The sequence below is a fragment of the Leuciscus leuciscus genome (genome assembly GCF_965113295.1).
Source record: "Leuciscus leuciscus genome assembly, chromosome: 15".
In the NCBI taxonomy this organism is placed as follows: Eukaryota; Metazoa; Chordata; class Actinopteri; order Cypriniformes; family Leuciscidae; genus Leuciscus; species Leuciscus leuciscus.
Genome location: NC_138739.1, coordinates 22,338,039 through 22,357,374, shown reverse-complemented (window position 1 = coordinate 22,357,374; position 19,336 = coordinate 22,338,039). Strand labels below are relative to the sequence as shown.

The window sequence follows — 19,336 nt, the reverse complement described above, 5'->3', positions numbered from 1 at the left end:
CTTATTGATTTTTCAATAAGGTTCTAAAACCTCAAGCAGTTCATTAGATTTAGTGCAGTTAGAAAAGTCTTAAGAGCTATGAAATAATCATAGTTAAAGGTGCTCTAAGTGATGTTCGGTGACGTCACTTCTTGTTGACGTTCAGAATATTGTCAAACAAAAAGGAGGCTAGCTAGACCCTCCCTCCTCCTCATCCGCGCACTAACCCCCCAAACCCCACCCCCAAATCCTTCTTGTCGGTTATTGGCTGGAACAGTTTGTTATGGTGCGGGTTAGCCCAGTTTGTTTTTGTTGCTGTTTGTGGTAGTGATGGGCAATGATTAATCGCGATTAATCGCATCCAAAATAAAAGTTTGTGTTTGCATAATATATGTGTGTATACTGTGTATAATTATTTTGTATATAAATACACACATATGCATGTATATATTTAAGATTTTTTTTAATTTATATATAAATTATTTATATTTATATATAATATAAATTATGTATAAATGTATATACAGTAAATACATGCAAATATTTCTTAAATAAATACATGCATATGTGTGTATTTATATATACAAAATAATTATACACAGTACACACACATATATTATGCAAACACAAACTTTTATTTTGGATGCGATTAATCGCGATTAATCTTTGCCCAGCACTAGTTTGTGGAGCCTGGGCTGTCTACAGAGACCGTGTTTTTTTTACAGTGTGTTCAGGGGACAGGCAGCTAGCAGATAGTGAGGAGATGTTTGCTGTATGTGACAACAAAGTGTTGGCCTAAAAAACGCGTGACATCGCTTAGAGCACCTTTAAAAGGGGCTATGTTCACTATGTTCCATGTATGCAAGCAAATTTAGTAAGGGTCACAGGTGAGTAGGGCTGCAAGATATATCATTTTACAGGGTTTTTCCTGGCTCAAAATGAGGCGGAGGTGGTAAAATCCTAATAATGTATTTTAATAATAAGGTAATTAAATTAGTATTTTTCGTAGATCATCATATAGCCTAATGTGTTTCCCACATTATTTTTGTGGGTGGAGCTCAGTACCTCTAGGGGGGTCTGGGGGCATGCCCCCCCGGAAGAATTTTTTTTACATTTTATCTGGTGCACTTTGAGTCACCCGAATCCACTGTTAAAAATAAATAATCCACCCGCAAACTTCCCATATTCTTTGGTTTAGATCTCTACATCTGATCATCACATTACAATTATTCAAATTCTCAGTTTTAAGCATGATAATGTGGTAACATATCACACTGAAGTTGGCTAATTAAAAATGAACATTTATTTAAAAGTTACATTTCCTTAATAGCCTAAACAGAGGCTTTACTCCCTTCAAACTTAAATTGTCAATATTTCATTACATCACTGTTTGAAAATTTTATTTTGTATCTTTATGAATGACATTTTTTCCCCTAAATGTTTGCTCCATCTTTCATTTCAAAGTCTTAAATTTGATCAATATATTCAATTAAAATAATAAGACACTAGGCTGTTACCAATCAAATTAAATAATTTACATTGAAAAATTATAACTGTATTAAATTAGATTATTTTAAATATTTTTCAATATACAAATAAGGAATGTTGAAAATAATGATACTTTATAAAACTAAACCGCCAGTAGGAGACGGCAGGCGACCGTCTTAATGAGCGAGTCATTGAGTCATTCATTCAAACAATTCGTTTAAATGGCTTATTTATTCAGAATGAGGCAGTTTATGAATAAGTAATTGAATCTTTGACTCAACCGATTCGTTCAAAACGCTGAATCATTCATTAATGAAACATGGCTGAGTGTTGCTGTGAGATGCGCTATGGTTCTGCTGTGATCTTTGTTTGGAACTATTTTCGCTGCTGAAACAGAACAAAAGCAGTCATTGCATCTAAAATGTTAGTGACTTAATTTGAACTATTTGTTTATTGAACTGTTATGAAATCAGTCTTGGTATCAATCTTGATGGCATTCAGGAAAACATCACTCTGGTCGTGTGTAGTCTAGGCTATATATTGTTTCTTAATATGTTATAAATAACTGCGCGAGCCTCAACAGCGCAGCTTTGTTACCGTCAGTACATTAGGTAGGCCTATATTATTATAACTATAGGTTATCAATCGCCACTTGCATTAAATTAAATAAAACAGAATCATCCTCACGTTTTCGGTGATTCCCTAGTTATTTTTTATTTTTATATTAAAAATTGTTTTAATCAGGGCATTTGTCCGGATGGGCTACAATTCTCTCTCACTTTTCCCTTCAAAAAAACCAAAAAAAAACCACACGTGTCCCGGACACAGTCTATGGTCCCGGACAAGCGTTATTGTCGAGTCCTGATATGTTTTCCTTGATTTGTTTTCCCTGAAAAGAATTACGTTGTTGAAAACGAAAGTAGAGTGACGCACGTTCATTGCATTTTACCGTGATGAGAGTTCCGTGTCTTTATTAAAATCAACACATTATAATGATTTATCTGTCATCCACCCTCGATTAATTGGAATGTTATGTTTTTATTACTTGGCCCGCCCGACCCGTGGATTATCCGTGCAGCACTATACGGTTTGAGAATGGACACAAGCGGTAACCGTAACAGAACCGTCACGGTGGAAAAAGTGTATCTGACCATGACTGTCTGTCCGAGTTTTGTCGAGAGCCGGAGGCGGCACGAAATTTAACGGAGGCGGCCGTCTCATAATTCTCTATGCAGGAAAAACCCTGCATTTTAGCATCGATATTGCGATGTGGGAATAGTCGCGATCAGAGGATCTGCGATGTCATTTAGGATGGGATTGTATGATCTGTACGGACCAGGCACCACAGTTCAAAACGCACGTGATTCTTGGAATAATTGCAAAGTTTAACCATCATAGAGCGAAAGTTTATCACTTGCATGACTGCACGTGTTTTAGGTCCTGTCAGTTTAAACATTCAAGCATTTTTCAACTTTTCGAGCACAAGAAGACGCAAAAGATGCACACACTCAGAGCAGCACAGACCAAACACCAACACAGCAAACACCAAATTCCATTATATTTTGCTATCTGTGTTTGGACACGTACACAAAAAAATTGTCAAAATGCCTGTCTCTGTGAGTATCCTTGTAAGCACAATCGCTTATGGCTTAAACAAACGTAAATAATGGAGAAAGAAAACGGTTGCGTGTCGTTATATTGGATCCGTGCATTCTGTCTTAAAGTGACAGCAGCCTAATATTCCTGCTGCTGTCTGTTTCATTAATGTTAATCAAACAAAAAAACAAACAAAGAGAAAATCACTTTTTGTAGCTTTAAAAAATATTAATTATATTTAAATTATACAGTAAAGACTTTGCAGTTCTAGTTCACAATTGATTATTCAATTTCTGTACCTGAATACTGTAAGAATTACCTGGAAAAACATAAAGCACTGTTTATTGTATTGTATCTGTGCATGTCATTTGTTTATTATTTGCTCTGCAGATTGACTCCCCTACAAAATCACCCCAATCATTCTAGAATGATAAATTCTTTCCAAATAGAGCTATTCAAGTTATCTAGGCTGCATTTACAGTGCAGGACTTAATGCACAGATCCAATCTTTTGACCATATCTGATTTTTTGGCCCGCCTGTTTACATTCACTCTAGACAGGACTGGTATCCGATATCTGTGTTTACATTAATTCCCACCCAATATGATTTTCGGTGATCGTTTTACTATGCACATGGTAGACGCTGGTTTTGAATGGCCTTGCTATTAAAATTAATTATATAATTCATGTTTGAGTGGTCATGATTATTTTCCAGCATGGACCAAATAACAGCTGTCATGACTCGTGAATGTTTTGTCGCGCAAAATCTGACGGAATAGATATATAGTCCGGAAATAATTTTCGTTTATCTACAGCTCAGATCTAGAATTCTGAAGTGAAATAAAGTAGCGCTGTATATATATCAGTTTATACATGATATATAAGTATATACAGCGCTACTTTATTTCACTTCCAAAAAAAAAAAAAAGAACACACAAAAAAAGCGCTACTTTATTTCACATCAAAACATTTTTTTTTAATTTTTTTTTTTATTAATTAACCAGAGAGAGCACAAGAGTAACCTAATAGTGAAGCTGAGTAAAAGATTGGATTTTTTGGTGGTTTTCCCCTAAGACCATTTTCCTGGTTGTGTTCACACCAAAGGGGCTGTGATTCACATCGCCAGTAGGAACTCGTCTTAAGTGACATATTAGCTGGCTGACAGCGACTCCATTTAAAGGGATAATTCACCCAAAAATTCAAATTCTGTCATTAAATACCATCATTTCGTTCCAAGCCCATAAAACCTCCTCTTTGGGAACAAAAATAAAGATCTTTTTGATGAAATCTGAGAGCTTTCTGTCCCTCCATTGACAGCTACACAACACTTTGATGCTTCAAAAAGTTCATAAAGAGATTGTTAAACCAATCCATATGAATTGAGTTGTTTAGTAATTTTTTTAATTTAAAAAAATTTTTTTTTGATGAACAGATTACACATCAGTTGTGGTAAATGGAAGTAATTTATGACAGAATAAAACATTTTGGGTGAACTATACCTTTAAGCGTGGCATTCAACAACAATACCAACTTGAGGATTGAGGATACCGTGATCACGGAGCTGTGTTTTTGTTGTGTGACGTGTTTTTTTGTGATAACAGAGATTACATGATTGAAAGAGCTAAAAGGAGGGCTAAGAGACAAAATCTCTTGCAACAACTTGCAATGCTACATATCATCTAGGCTGTAAAGAACACAATGCAGTAGACAAAGGTCAATGCTGTTTCAGTTTTTGTGGAGTAGGTATATGTAAACTGCGTGTTAACACGGCTTTTTGAAAATAACAGCTGCCAATGTTTCGCATGTGTTTGGCCAGTGTACACTTGCGTCTCTGGTAGCTCCTATTGTGCTGGGTTAGACCCTACTCTGCAGTAGGAGCTAATTTAGTCCCCCCAAAAGGCAGTGCTGGCCCAAGTCTTTCAGAATTTGATTTTGGGGCCCCCTCCCACCACGCGGAATCACCTGTGCTTGACGATTATTGACACAAATGTCACGTTTTAGTGTTACATTATAAATTAATACAATGAGGTTATGTATTAATACAAAATATATACTTAATAAAAAATAGATACTTAAAGTTTTAACTTTGTCTTTACTCTTTTACTAATAACTCTTTGAAACTTCTGAAAACAAACTGTCACAAAACATTAAATAAATTATTTGCAAAATATCTCCCTTTGCAGTTTGAATGATGTCTTGTATGAACATGACGGAGTATGTTTTTATGTTTCCACTGTTCGATCGCGCCCGCGCCACACAAAAACACAACGTATTCCAGCATTGCAATCTTGACATCGCAGCCTGTTCATTATAGCTGTAATAAAACATAATAATAAAATAGTCAACCTAACATATAAAAATTACACTGCTCTGTTTAAATAGTCAGTAATACAATTTGTACCATTCAGCGTAAGCACCGCTCCACTGTGATGTTTCCAAGCACATTTTTGCGCGTGTGAAGAGGATGATTTTTTCCGTCGATATTGGAACGTGAGTGAAGTAAAAAGAAGCCTATAATAAAGAATAGTTTAACATCCAAATACATTGTGAATGTTGAAACATTTTGATTCTAACGAGAGAGATACGTGAGCCCAACGGCGCTTACTTTCACTTTCGCTTTAAATTATTTCGTTTTGGCTTGTTTATAGTTCTTTTTTTATTCTTGTTCTATTCTGAATATCATTCAATTTAAAGAATAAATCATTGATTTAAATGTCAATCATGTGAGGCAAATCAAATTTCTGTGACATGGCTTAACATTACCGTGACTTTGCGCACACATTTTCTATGCTCGCGAGGTGTCTAGTTTATGCGCATGACTCAAACACTGGCAGACACACAGCAGCAGTTGTAAGCAGGTATATTGATCATGAAATCAGAATTTTCTTGTCTTGAATTATTCATTCATTCATTCATTTGTCACTTGTTTAAGTTAATTAATATGTAAAAAAAAAAAAAATAGGCATGGCAATAACTAAAACACACCAAAAAGCAAATACTTCCACCAATAGTTATAGAAATTATAACAATGTTGCTCTGGTGCAAAAGACCATAGCTGCAGTACAGAAAATGCATGAAGTTCCAAGTGTCGTAAATTTTTCCCTAAACCTAAGTCCTATCTCATCTGACCTAAGTCTACCTGGGCCCATAATATTTATACTATAGCGCGTCTACACATCGACGTCAGCTGAGTACAACCCTATACCCTAGTGCGTCTACACATCGACGTCAGCTGGGTGCTAATCCTATACTCTAGCGCGTCTACACTCTAGCACATCGACGTCAGCTGAGTCTAATCCTATACTCTAGCGCGTCTACATATCGATGGCGGCTGAGTCTAATCCTATACCCTAGCGCGTCTACATATCGACGTCGGCTGAGTCTAATCCTATACTCTAGCGCGTCTATATATCGACGTCGGCTGAGTCTAATCCTATACTCTAGCGCGTCTACACATCGACGGCGGCTGAGTCTAATACTATACTCTAGCGCGTTTACACATCGACGTCGGCTGAGTCTAATACTATACTCTAGCGCGTCTACACATCGACGTCGGCTGAGTCTAATCCTATACTCTAGCGCGTCTACACATCGACGTCGGCTGAGTCTAATCCTATACTCTAGCGCGTCTACACATCGACGTCGGCTGAGTCTAATACTATACTCTAGCGCGTCTACACATCGACGTCGGCTGGTTGCTAATACCTGTTCCCCAAACACCTTACTTCCTGCGCAGGAATAATCGACAAACAGACCTCAGCAAATGTCCTTTAAATGCTTTAATCATGGCCGGAGGATCTCTCGAGCAGTTCTCAGAGAATCTCCCCCAAGAAGAAGTAAGGCCAGAGGATCTCCGACAAATTCCATTGAGAAGCCCACCAGCTAAAAGAATACAATAGAATTATACAATAGAATACAATTAAATACATTATATTATAGAATAAGGAGGTATGGCAAAAATGTCATGCTACATTACATAATTTCCCCACAATTTGATTGGTTTTCATAGACAAACCCTTCTGTTACTAGGTAAAGCAAACTTCATTGTTAATCACAAGGTTCAAATTTAGTCATCTGGTTTCAATTCCCATATTTGTAATTTTTACACTCACACCTGTAAAGCTCACGCTCGATCGGCCCAAAGTCCGGCATCTGACCAGCGTGAAAGGTATTTACGCGTTACTGTCTTTTCTCGAGGCAAAGTATTTTTTGATTAAATGCAATACATTTAAATATGTATTATCTCGTTATTTCATCTGACTCCATAAATGAAAAGGTTTTAATGATATCTGTGCACCATTAAATGTGTGGTAAATGTATCTCAGGTAAATGTATCATGCCAATTTCATAATCAATTCAAAGATAATTGATACAAAACATCAAATGCTCGGGAATAAAGAGAAGAGATGCAAACCCAACATTATACATGAAGCTGAGAGTCTTAATCTCAGCCTCACGGGCTAATCTGAAATACAGAAAGGCCCCGATCTTCTCGTTGCATTTCCCTATATAGACAGAAACTTCTTTCACATGGAAACATGTGCTAACAATGGAAAGTAATAGCCATTGTAAAATAAATGAAAATGAATATTTCATAAGTAAATAATTGTACCTATTGTGGAAATAATAATCTTTATACTCTAGCACTATACAGTCGACAACTGGCTTTGAGACGGACGACGTCTCGTCCCTTTCCCTATAACACTATCAAAGTGTCTAGTAATCTTCACCAATTAACATGCTGTGCAGCATTAACTAGACAGACTCCAGACAATGCCTTCGAATATGCTTTAATCACAGCCGGAGGATCTCAGACAAATTTCAGAGATAATCCCACCAGCAGAAAGAATACAACAGTTTTTATAGAATAGGAGCATGGCAAAAATGACATTGTACATTACATAATTTCCCTACAACTTGAATGGTTCTTCATATGCAAACCCTTCTGTTACTAGGTAGAAGCAAACTTAGATCTCAAATCAGTAAAAAAAAAAAAATGGAAAAGGTTAGAAGTTCAGTTGATTACTCAATATGTCATGTGAGACTATTCTCGACAGTATATTTTTGATATTGTCTGGTCAGCATCTCAGAATTTGACAGTGGTTTCGACACAATCTTCAGAGTACATTTTGTTCAAGTGTTAGAATGTTAGGCCTAAAGGAGAAGTAAGGTTAGATGTTAGAATTATTAGTTTGCAGTTTACTATTTTATTCATTAATAATCCATCACAGGATTAATAAACTCACAGCACATTCAGAGATGGAGTTCACTGCATTCATTCATTGTGAACTAATCTGCTCTGAGCTGTGGAAAACACTGATCACAAGCTGATTGCCTGAACAAAGTGTGCACTTCATTTTAAAACACACAGCGCAAACAGACTATATACTTATTTATACAGCTGCCCCTGACTAAAGATTTATCTATTCGACTAGTAGTCGTCCAAACGACGACTAATCACGTTTGTTTTAATTTAATTGCTTAAATATACTGGTGAGAGTACTAAACCATAATGAGCCTTTAATAAAGCCATAATATATAGCCAATTTCAGCCTTAAAGTCGCCATGAACCGGAAGTTACAAACGACTTTTCTCCAGTGTTGTGACGTATTTCCAAGTGAAACGGAATATTGAATAGAGGGCAGGGTTTTACTTTAGCGCTCCTCCTCTCCATCTCTCACTCATAGCAGACTAACGGTTTGAGGGGAGTTGCCACGCCCTCGCGCCATAGCACATGACAGGAAGAGAAGAGAAGTTGTTTCGAGGGGGTAGGGAAGGAGAACATATTTGATTAAAGAATATAAGGGCACATGAATTTTTTTTTATTAATGAAGTGCACAGATAAATCATTTGTAATAAACACTACAATATTACATATAAAAATACGAATTGTAAAATTTGATTTCATGGCGACTTTAAGCTCACGCAAACAAGCTTTTTTTTGCTGCAAAACACCTGGAAAAGTAATGATAATGATTAAATGTGTCGGAAAAAATAGCAAGGAGACAAATTTAATTATTTATTAATAAACTAGTGTTTTCTGATTCAGTGTCGGCTGCAAAGATTAAGTTGAAGATGTTGCCTTCTCTGCAGTAGCCTAGTGAACGTGTCTATAGAGCACCTTTAACTATTGCTATTAACTAATTAATATTGCTAAAGAATATTAACGTAGCTATCCTAACCTTATTCAACTACAGACCTTCCTCAATATTAACGTAGATGACCTACTTTATTGAAGTGCGCCTGAGCGACCATTCGTTTTATCGTCAGAGAATGTGGAAGTTATCAGAACACGTCTTTCTACTTGGTGATTAGAGAATGTAGCCTACAGTATGTTTAATGCCTTAAACGTAGAAAAGGTCTGTTTGTGATTAGCCTATTTATAACTACCTAATAGTGTTGTCACGGTACCAAAATTTCAATATTCGGTACCAATACCAGTGAAAATCCACAGTTCTCAGGACCAATTTCGCAGTTCGTACCGCTTTCTCCTTTCCACAAGCGCTTGCTCTCCCGTGGCGTTTGTCGTTTCTATGCAACCATGAACAGAGGCGCGCCACTGCATTAACAGCGCCGCCGGTCGCCATGTCTGTGTTTTTAGGTGTGTAAGTGAATGAATTGAATGTCGTGATACTGATCGTGAAGATTTTGCAGCAGCGCTGAATACATTGTAGGGGAAACACTGCTGTTTGTTTTCTTTGTTACCACATTACAACTTTTGTTGTTATTATGAGTTTACACTTTACAATTAAACCCTCTAAATTGTTTCAAATGATGTATTTCTCTTGTCTTTTATGACCAGAAACAACAGAGTATAGGAAGTTGTTTCTGTTATTATTAGGAAAAAATGCAAGTGTAGGTAATTAATGAGAAACTGATTGTTTCATTGATTTTTGTTCATTTTAAACCAAAAACTCTTCTGTATATTACAGCTTTAAAGCAAATAATATCCGGATGACTTTCCATGAATTGGGTGCAAAATTGAGCCTAAAATTTAATTTAATTTTACTTTTGGTTTTCAACGAATCATACTTTGATTTATACAAAGTTTATACTGATGGCAATCATCAGGAAGTCTGACTAAATATTTGTCTGAACTATTTTATTTTACCTTTATTTATATCTGGTTCTAGCCTGGGTTTCCCCATGCTGCCTTTCGCGCAGCGCGGTTTTTTATTCATGCTGCTAGGCAGCCTGGATTCCATGGACCAGATTTTCACCTCAGCGAGGGGACCAATCACAGAACGGGGAGGGAGTAGCAAGACGATGACGACGTCTATGCGACACACCGAAGCAGTTTGTTTATATCTATGGATCCAACATGGCATTTTACAGACATTCGTAGCGCCCAATAAACGGCTCTGGGCATTCGTAAACCACGCCTCAAATACGAGAAAATTAACGTGGTTCCCAGACCACGTCTCAATGAGACGAGGTCTGACGTTAGCCAGGCTAATCTGGTTCACAATTTTTGCTAATTCTTTGTGAAAAAACTATTTTTACCCTGACGTGTAAAATGTAGGTAATCAAAAACTCAATAGGTCTCATAAACATACCAAATTCAAATGAATGCATCAACATGTTCATAATTGCTTCTATTATGTCAGAGTTCACATGTAATTTTCCTTTCACATTTCTCTCTTTTTATGCTTTACTGAAAAGCAAACTTTTGAAACTTTTTTTTTTTTACCTTCATTTTTAGACCTGATAGAAGAGAACAAGGAGATTGAAGCGGGAGAGAAACTTCATGTCAAAACTGAAGAAAAATCCTTGAGTCCCTCATTGAAAAAAAATACCAAAATATGTTTCACTTGCCCACAGTGTGGAAAGAGTTTCTCATGCGAGCACAATCTTAATCTTCACATCAAATTTCATCGTGGAGGGAAGCCTTATGCATGTGATCAGTGTGATAAGATTTTCACAATAAAAGGAAACCTTAATGAACACATGAAAATCCACACTGGGGAAAAGACGTATACATGTGATCAGTGTGGGAAGAGTTTTGCACAAAAAGGAAATCTTGAGGAACACAGGAAAATACACATAGTAGCGAAGCCGTACACATGTGATCAATGTGGGAGAAGTTTCCCATATCAAGGAAACCTTAACGATCACATGAGGATCCACACTGGAGAGAAGCCGTATTCATGTGATCAGTGTGGGAAGAGTTTCGCACAAAAAGGAAACCTTAATGAACACATGAAAATTCACACCGGAGAAAAGCCATACAAATGTGATCAATGCGGGAAAAGTTTCACACAAAAAGCACCCCTCAACGAACACATGAAAATTCATACTGGAGAGAAGCCGCACACATGTGATCAGTGTGGGAAGAGTTTCACACAAAAAGGAGCCCTTATTGAACACGTGAAAATCCACACTGGAAATAAACCGCACACATGTGATCAATGTGGGAAAAGTTTCACTCGAAAAGTAACCCTTAGTGAACACATGAGGATCCACACTGGAGAGAAGCCATACACATGTGATCAATGTGGGAAGAGTTTCATAAAATCAAGTGTTTTTAAAGTACATCTGCTTTCTCATTCTAGAGAAAGACTATATAACTGTGACCAATGCAGTAAAACATTTTTTAGGGCAGATTTCCTGAAGGATCACCTGAAAGTTCATACAAAGGAGAAGCCTTACGTCTGTTACTTGTGTGGAAAGAGTTTTAGGCAGATGGGCGCATTAAAATTACACCAGAAAAGACACAGTGGTGTGAAGGATCATATTTGTTCTGTGTGTGGGAAGCGTTTTTTTACAGATGGTACACTGAAAGTGCACCAGGCAGTTCACACTACAGAAACACCTTACAAGTGTTCATACTGTGACAAGAGATTCAAACGGTCAATGTATCTGAAAATACATGAGAGGATTCACACTGGAGAGAAACCACATGCATGTGATCAGTGTGGGAGGAGCTTCAGACTAAAAGGAACCCTTAAAGAACACATGCAAATCCACACTGGAGAGAAGCCTTACACATGTAATCAGTGCGGGAAGAGTTTTGCACAAAAAGGAAACCTTAACGTACACATGAAAATCCACACTGGAGCAAAGCCGTACACATGTGATCAATGTGGGAAGAGTTTCACACATAAAGGAAACCTTAACGTACACATGACAATCCACAGTGCAGCAAAGCCACACACATGTGATCAATGTGGGAAGAGTTTCAAAAAATCAAGTGTTTTTAAATTACATCTGCATACTCATTCTGGAGAAAGACTGTTTAACTGTGACCAGTGTGGAAAACATTTCTTTAGGACTAATTCCCTGAAGAACCACCTGAAAGTTCATTCAAATCAGAAGCCTCATGTGTGTTCTTTGTGTGGAAAGAGTTTTGGTGAGATGAATGGTTTGAAATTACACCAGAAAAGACACAGTGGTGTGAAGGATCATGTTTGCCCGGAGTGTGGCAAGACTTTTTTTACAGATGGAGAACTGAAAGTGCATCAGACAGTTCACACTAGAGAACAACCTTATAAGTGTTCACTTTGTGATAAGAGATTCAAACGGTCAGTATATCTGAAAATACATGTGAGGATCCACACTGGAGAGAAGCCGTATCACTGCCATTCATGTGGAAAGAGTTTCACTCAATTAACTTCTCTAATCTTTCATAAAAAAAAATGCCTGTCTTAAAATACAATCGACTTTATCTTGATTTTCACAGATTAATCATTAGGCTTTTCCAGTTAGCTGAAATATTGAGTTATATCTGCTAGAATGTTCTGTACGCCTGATGTCAACTGATTACCCATTTTATTACATGTACTAGTGTTTCTGTGTCTTTTGTCAGTTCGAGGCTGGATCCTCTTACTCATTTTCTACGGTCTTTGGAAGTGTGGTGAACTTTGTCTTCAGTAAACTCTCTGTCAACTTCAACTTTGACTCCTGGTCTTCATTGAGCAGTTTGGTCTCTTTATGTGGTTTAACTGTAATTCCCCTACAAAGTACATTAATAATCATTCCAAATCATGGTCATGGCAAGCAAAGCTGTTTTGGTTAAGGCATTAAATCAAACATATTTTTTAAATCTCTGAATTGTTTTTTTTTTTTTTTTTTGACTTTGACACGATTTTAGCAATATAGTGCAGCAGATTAATGGCATATTTCAAGAGAATCGTTCAAATTGGTATAGAAGCATGAAATTTGGCACAGATACTCTCTAAGGGTCACTTTTTGGGAAAAAGGCGTTGGCCACCGAAAAATTCAACATGGTGGCCATTTTTTCAAGATGGCCGCTATTTCTGTAAAATGCTCATTATGTCAATTGTTAAAACAGTGATGTAGGCATAACATTTTGTGAAAATACTCTCTTCAGGATGTTTTTTTGGAAAACGGTGCTTGTCCCTCAAAAATTCAAGATGGCTACCAGTTTTCAAGATGGCCGCCATTTCTCTTGAATCCTTACATCTTTTTTTCAAATGGTGCTGCTATCATGAAATTTGGTACAAATATTCTTCAAGGAACATTATCATGGAAAAAGGTGTGTGCCGCTCAAATTCAAGATGGTGACCATTTTCAAGATGGCCACCATTTCTGTCAGAGCTCAATTTAATGTGTTAAGGAAGGTTTTGTTTAATAGAGTGAACGTCATTACACAACCAGGGCACACTGGTGACTTAACTGCTGTGGAACTCAGCATGGGGTTCAGTGTCAACTGATCTAGTTTTACTTACACTGTAGTTCTTGACTAGTAGTAATAGTATAGCTAAGTTTAGTGTCCCAAATGCTGTCTACCAGCCCCTCATCAATTAGCTAGTAATAGATGTAGTTAGATAGCCGCACCTGAATTGACAGGTTGTGCCAGCGCGGGAGAGCCGAGCCAAGGGTAAGCGGGGCAATACATGACTTGTTCATGTATGCTTACCTGGAAGGTGTACAGATCACACAGGACTTAAATGGCACTGGATGAATGATCGGGCTAGGTGTAGGTGACCCATACCTAGTTGTATCCCATACCTGAATGTGTACTATGTCTATGATTGAGGTGGTAAAAGGATAACCCCTCGGCCTTAATCAGACAACAAACCCCCAAAATGGCAAATGAAAATCCCATATCAGCCAAGAGGCCAACTGATTGGAAGAAATGTTGTCTTTGTCAGACAGACACAAAGGAACCCCTCCAATCACCACCTACCCATCATGTTTCTCAACATGATGGCTATAAAATGATTGCCACCAACATTCCACTCTTACACAAGATGAACAAAATGCCAATGACCCTGGACCTGGAACGACTGGATGAAGGTGGTGGTATAGAAGCTTTGAGAAGGAACCAAGCGAAGTATCACTACAATTGTCGACTTCGGTTCAACCACACAAAGTTACTTCGTGCCCAGAAGCAACAATCCGATGCTCAATGTAGTGAGATAGATGAAGGCCAAACAAAGCATCGCAGAACCATGATGCAGAAAAGTCTAGATGATCAGGTTTGCTTTCTTTGTGATAACATATCTCCTGAATCTGACCTATGTCAGGTAATGACACTGCAACTGAATGACAGACTACATGAATGTGCACAAACACTGAATGATGCTAAATTATTGTCTCAACTAAGTGGTGCTGATGCCATTGCACAGGAGCTGAAATACCATCATTTGCGTCTCATTCATCTTTACAACAGAGAGAAACCTCAAAAGGCTTGAGAAAGAGTCACAGAGTGAAACAATTCAACCAGCCATCTTTCCTATGGCTCTTTCTGAACTGGTCACCTATATTGTTGAAACCAGTCTCAATTCTGATGGTCCTTCCGCCTTCCGTCTCACAGATACAGTGGGGAGAACAAGTATTTGATACACTGCTGATTTTGCAGGTTTTCCCACTTACAAAGCATGTAGAAGTCTGTAATTTTTATCATATGTATTCTTCAACTGTGAGTGACGGAATCTAAAACAAAAATCCAGAAAATCACATTGTATGATTTAAGTAATTAATTTGCATTTTATTGCAAGACATAAGTATTGGATACATCAGAAAAGCAGAACTTAATATTTGGTACAGAAACCTTTGTTTGCAATTACAGAGATCATTCGTTTCCTGTAGTTCTTGACCAGGTTTGCACACGCTGCAGCAGGGATTTTGGCACACTCCTCCAGACCTTCTCCAGATCCTTCAGGTTTCGGGGCTGTCGCTGGGCAATACAGACTTTCAGCTCCCTCCAAAGATTTTTTATTGGGTTCAGGTCTGGAGACTGGCTAGGCCACTCCAGGACCTTGAGATACTTCTTACAGAGGCACTCCTTAGTTGCCTTGGCTGTGTGTTTCAGGTCATTGTCATGCTGGAAGACCCAGCCACAACCTATCTTCAATGCTCTTACTGAGGGAAGGAGGTTGTTGGCCAAGATCTCGCGATACATGGCCCCATCCATCCTCCCCTCAATACGGTGCAGTCGTCCTGTCCCCTTTGCAGAAACGTATCCCCAAAGAATGATGTTTCCACCTCCATGCTTCACGGTTGGGATGGTGTTCTTGGGGTTGTACTCATCCTCCTTCTTCCTCCAAACACGGCAAGTGGAGTTTAGACCAAAAAGCTCTATTTTTGTCTCATCAGACCACATGACCTTCTCCCATTCCTCCTCTGGATCATCCAGATGGTCATTGGCAAACTTCAGATGGGCCTGGACATGCACTGGCTTGAGCAGGGGAACCTTGTGTGCGCTGTAGGATTTTAATCCATGATGGCGTAGTGTGTTACTAATGGTTTTCTTAGAGACTGTGGTCCCAGCTCTCTTCAGGTCATTGACCTGCCGTGTAGTTCTGGGCTGATCCCTCACCTTCCTCATGATCATTGATGCCCCACGAGGTGAGATCTTGCATGGTGCCCCAGACCGAGGGAGATTGACCGTCATCTTGAACTTCTTCCATTTTCTAATAATTGTGCCAACAGTTGTTGCCTTCTCACCAAGCTGCTTGCCTATTGTCCTGTAGCCCATTACACAGCTCTCTGGTCTTGGCCATTGTGGAGAGGTTGGAGTCTGTTTGATTGAGTGTGTGGACAGGTGTCTTTTATACAGGTAACAAGTTCAAACAGGTGCAGTTAATACAGGTAATGAGTGGAGAACAGGAGGGCTTCTTAAAGAAAAACTAACAGGTCTGTGAGAGCCGGAATTCTTACTGGTTGGTAGGTGATCAAATACTTATGTCATGCAATAAAATGCAAATTAATTATTTAAAAATCAAACAATGTGATTTTCTGGATTTTTGTTTTAGATTCCGTCTCTCACAGTTTCAGTGTACCTATGATAAAAAATACAGACCTCTACATGCTTTGTAAGTAGGAAAACCTTCAAAATCAGCAGTGTATCAAATACTTGTTCTCCCCACTGTATGTGCAACCTGTACCAGCAGCGTATCCTTTTTCTAACAGTGGCACTTCCTCTCTGTGGACTACACCTTGCCGTGGTGGAGAGGCTTGTGTACTCCAATGAACCTGAGACCTATGCCTGTGGGGATTTTATAGCCCTGGCAAGTTTAACTAAGCTGGACAGGTCAAAGGAGAGGAGGCAGACAAAGCAGACATTATGACTATTTGACAGAAATGGTGGCCATCTTGAAAATGGTGTCCATCCTGAATTTTTGAGTGGCACATACCTTTTTCCAAAAGAGTGTTCCTTGAAGAGTATTTCTGCCTAATTTTATGCTTGCATCACCATTTGAACACTTTAATATTCGAATAATTAATATTCGACAGGAACGGTGGCCATCTTTAAAAATGGCGGCCATCTTGAATTTTTGAGGGACAAGCATCTTTTTCTATTAACATGTCCTTTACGCGGTGAGCCGTTCCCAGTATTTGTATAAAAATGTATGCTTAGATCACTGTTTGAATAATTGATATAATAAGCATTGAATAGCAATGGCGGCCATTTTGAAAAATGGCCGCCATATTGAATTTTTGAGTGGCCAACGCCTTTTTCCAAAATAGTGGCCCTTAGAGAGTATCTGTGCCAAATTTCATGCTTCTATACCAAAGTGAACGATTTTTTTACTAATCTGCTGCACTAATAACAAAGATAACTGATGGATCCTTCATGGTAATACATATGATATGGTACGGTGCAACTACAGTGCAATGCAAATAGTAAATATAAGATAAAGTGAGAAGTAATTGTAAATAGTTCAGTGTATAGTCAATAAAACAAACAAACAGTATACAGCAAATAAAATAGTAATGAATAGGTTAATTATATAAGTACAATGATATAATAATAATAATATATTGATAATAGCATATAGTTTATGTATAATACTATAATAATAGCAATAGAATATGAAATATCAATTACAGAATATATACAATAAAAAACTAATAAGTTAAATAGTGACTAGTGAGAATAGTACAATAATTTAACAGCATAACTATAATAGATTGATAATCGCAAGTGGTATAATATTATTATAACAATAATAATAATAACAGCAAATACAATGTAATATCAATTGCAGAATAATATAGACAATAATAAAAGTAGTAAATGAAATAGTGACTAGTACCTACCCGAAACAAGTACTTGTCATAAAAGTTGGTTTTAAGAAAATATAGATGAATATTTAGATCTCAGGAAATTTACTTTATAATATCAAATATAATATAAGCTAAAGCTATAAGTTATAATGTAAATAATTTCAACTCATGTTTCAACTTTCACGGCTAAGTTAACTAGTGACATTTAGCTAGCTATTTTATTCTGACTGACTCCAGTGGCCAACTAACGTTACTATTACTAATTATATAATGACTAAATACAACCAGAAACAAATGTTCAGTCTTGCTTGTGAAAGGTCATTTCCCACGACCTGTTTTCAATTGTGCGGCGATTTGTACAGCCCCAAGCAGTACACAAGCAGGCATTTTTCTCAATTCCCATTATGAGAGATATGGGAAAGTTGCCCTCCACAATATGGCGGCGCCGTTGACGTACGATCCAGCGGCCAATAGGGCGTCTATGTATTTATAATGTCTATGGATCTTATCATGTACACCTATACTGAAATCACTTTACTCTCAAGCACAGGAGGGGGCGCCTAAATGGTATGAACCTAAAAAGCTGGTATCCGACCCACCAGTAAGAAGAAGAAGATGTATCATCGCTCGCCAAACTCTTCCGATTGAGAGCTGTGAAAATTGTATTCTTCGCATATTGTGAGTAATTATACTAATACAGGGCAGTTTTATACTCTTTTAGCTGCATCCTGGCTCAAATAACCTCTTTCTACCTCAAACACTAGGTCAGATCTCTGCTGTTGATCCTGTAAAGTTGGTTTCATGAGTCTCACTATTAACAGCTGCTGGAAAGTCTCTATGCCAATTCTTCATGCCAATAGCCCCAAATACCTCACCTCACCTCATTCATACTGATGTGTTTAGATGACCTGTAAATTGCCACTTAAAGCTCATTTCATTGTTGTCAACCAGTGCTGGGTGTGATTAAAATGACTAAGTAATTAAATTACTTTTCACTTGAAAAAGTAAAGGGATTACTCTTAATTTTTATGTTATTTAATTACAGTGAATTCTGATGTAATTTCATTAAATACTGTATAGACTATAGAACAATTCTATATGATAATTCTGACGGCTGAAGGGTGTTGTTGGGCACGACGCGAATATGAAACATTGGCCGAGGTCCTCGGTTAAGGCTAGCGGGTATTAATGTCTGGATATAATTGTTGTAGAAATTGTGTTACTAAGGCACAAATAGTACACCCAAATAGTTGTATTTCCAAAACAGCCTATTGAGCCTATACATGAATGAACCTCATCGATTATGGTCTAGTCTAAAATCATAACTAACATGACCTACCGGATACTTACTCTGAACAGTTTCTCTGGCAACTGAAGATGCCCGCGATTTTTCATTTTAATCATTTTATTTATTTATTTAAATTTGGCAGAAAATGCCTTCCATAGTATATTTGTTATTGTTTATTATAAACGTATTTCCAGTCACCATCCAAAATATGAGACATGTAGCCAAAACCACAACCTCATCCTATTTCACCAGGAAAAAAGTATCCACAGGTCACGCTAACAGTGGTACGGAAATAACCTAAAAGCTGTACATTTAATCACATGGGAAAGGTACAGATGTAAACAAACACTACCGATTACATACAGTTTTTAAAAAAGTGAACAGAATGGGATTTTCCACCATTAGAAAAAAGCTGGAAAGGTGTGTAACATGAGACTGGTAAATGTGTCAAATGTGGTCAAGAAGAAACAGTAGAATGTGATGCATAGGCTATTTGATGCAAGATTTTGT

The 19,336-nt window shown here is 37.6% G+C and overlaps 1 protein-coding gene and 2 long non-coding RNA genes across 6 annotated transcripts in view; 2 read left to right on the top strand and 1 right to left on the bottom strand.

Moving 5' to 3' along the window:
• The window catches only part of LOC309475591 (uncharacterized protein), a 66,650-nt gene that overhangs the window by 12,770 nt on the left and 34,544 nt on the right, over positions 1 to 19,336 (top strand). The gene's annotated exons all lie outside the window — the stretch shown is intronic.
• Positions 5 to 8,169, top strand: LOC309475722. The gene is made up of 2 exons (XR_014197812.1): positions 5 to 306; positions 669 to 8,169. It is a non-coding gene; the product is annotated as an uncharacterized lncRNA (long non-coding RNA).
• LOC309475730 lies at positions 4,504 to 10,190 on the bottom strand. The gene is made up of 2 exons (XR_014197820.1): positions 7,585 to 10,190; positions 4,504 to 6,192 (listed from the first exon to the last, which is right to left on the bottom strand). It is a non-coding gene; the product is annotated as an uncharacterized lncRNA (long non-coding RNA).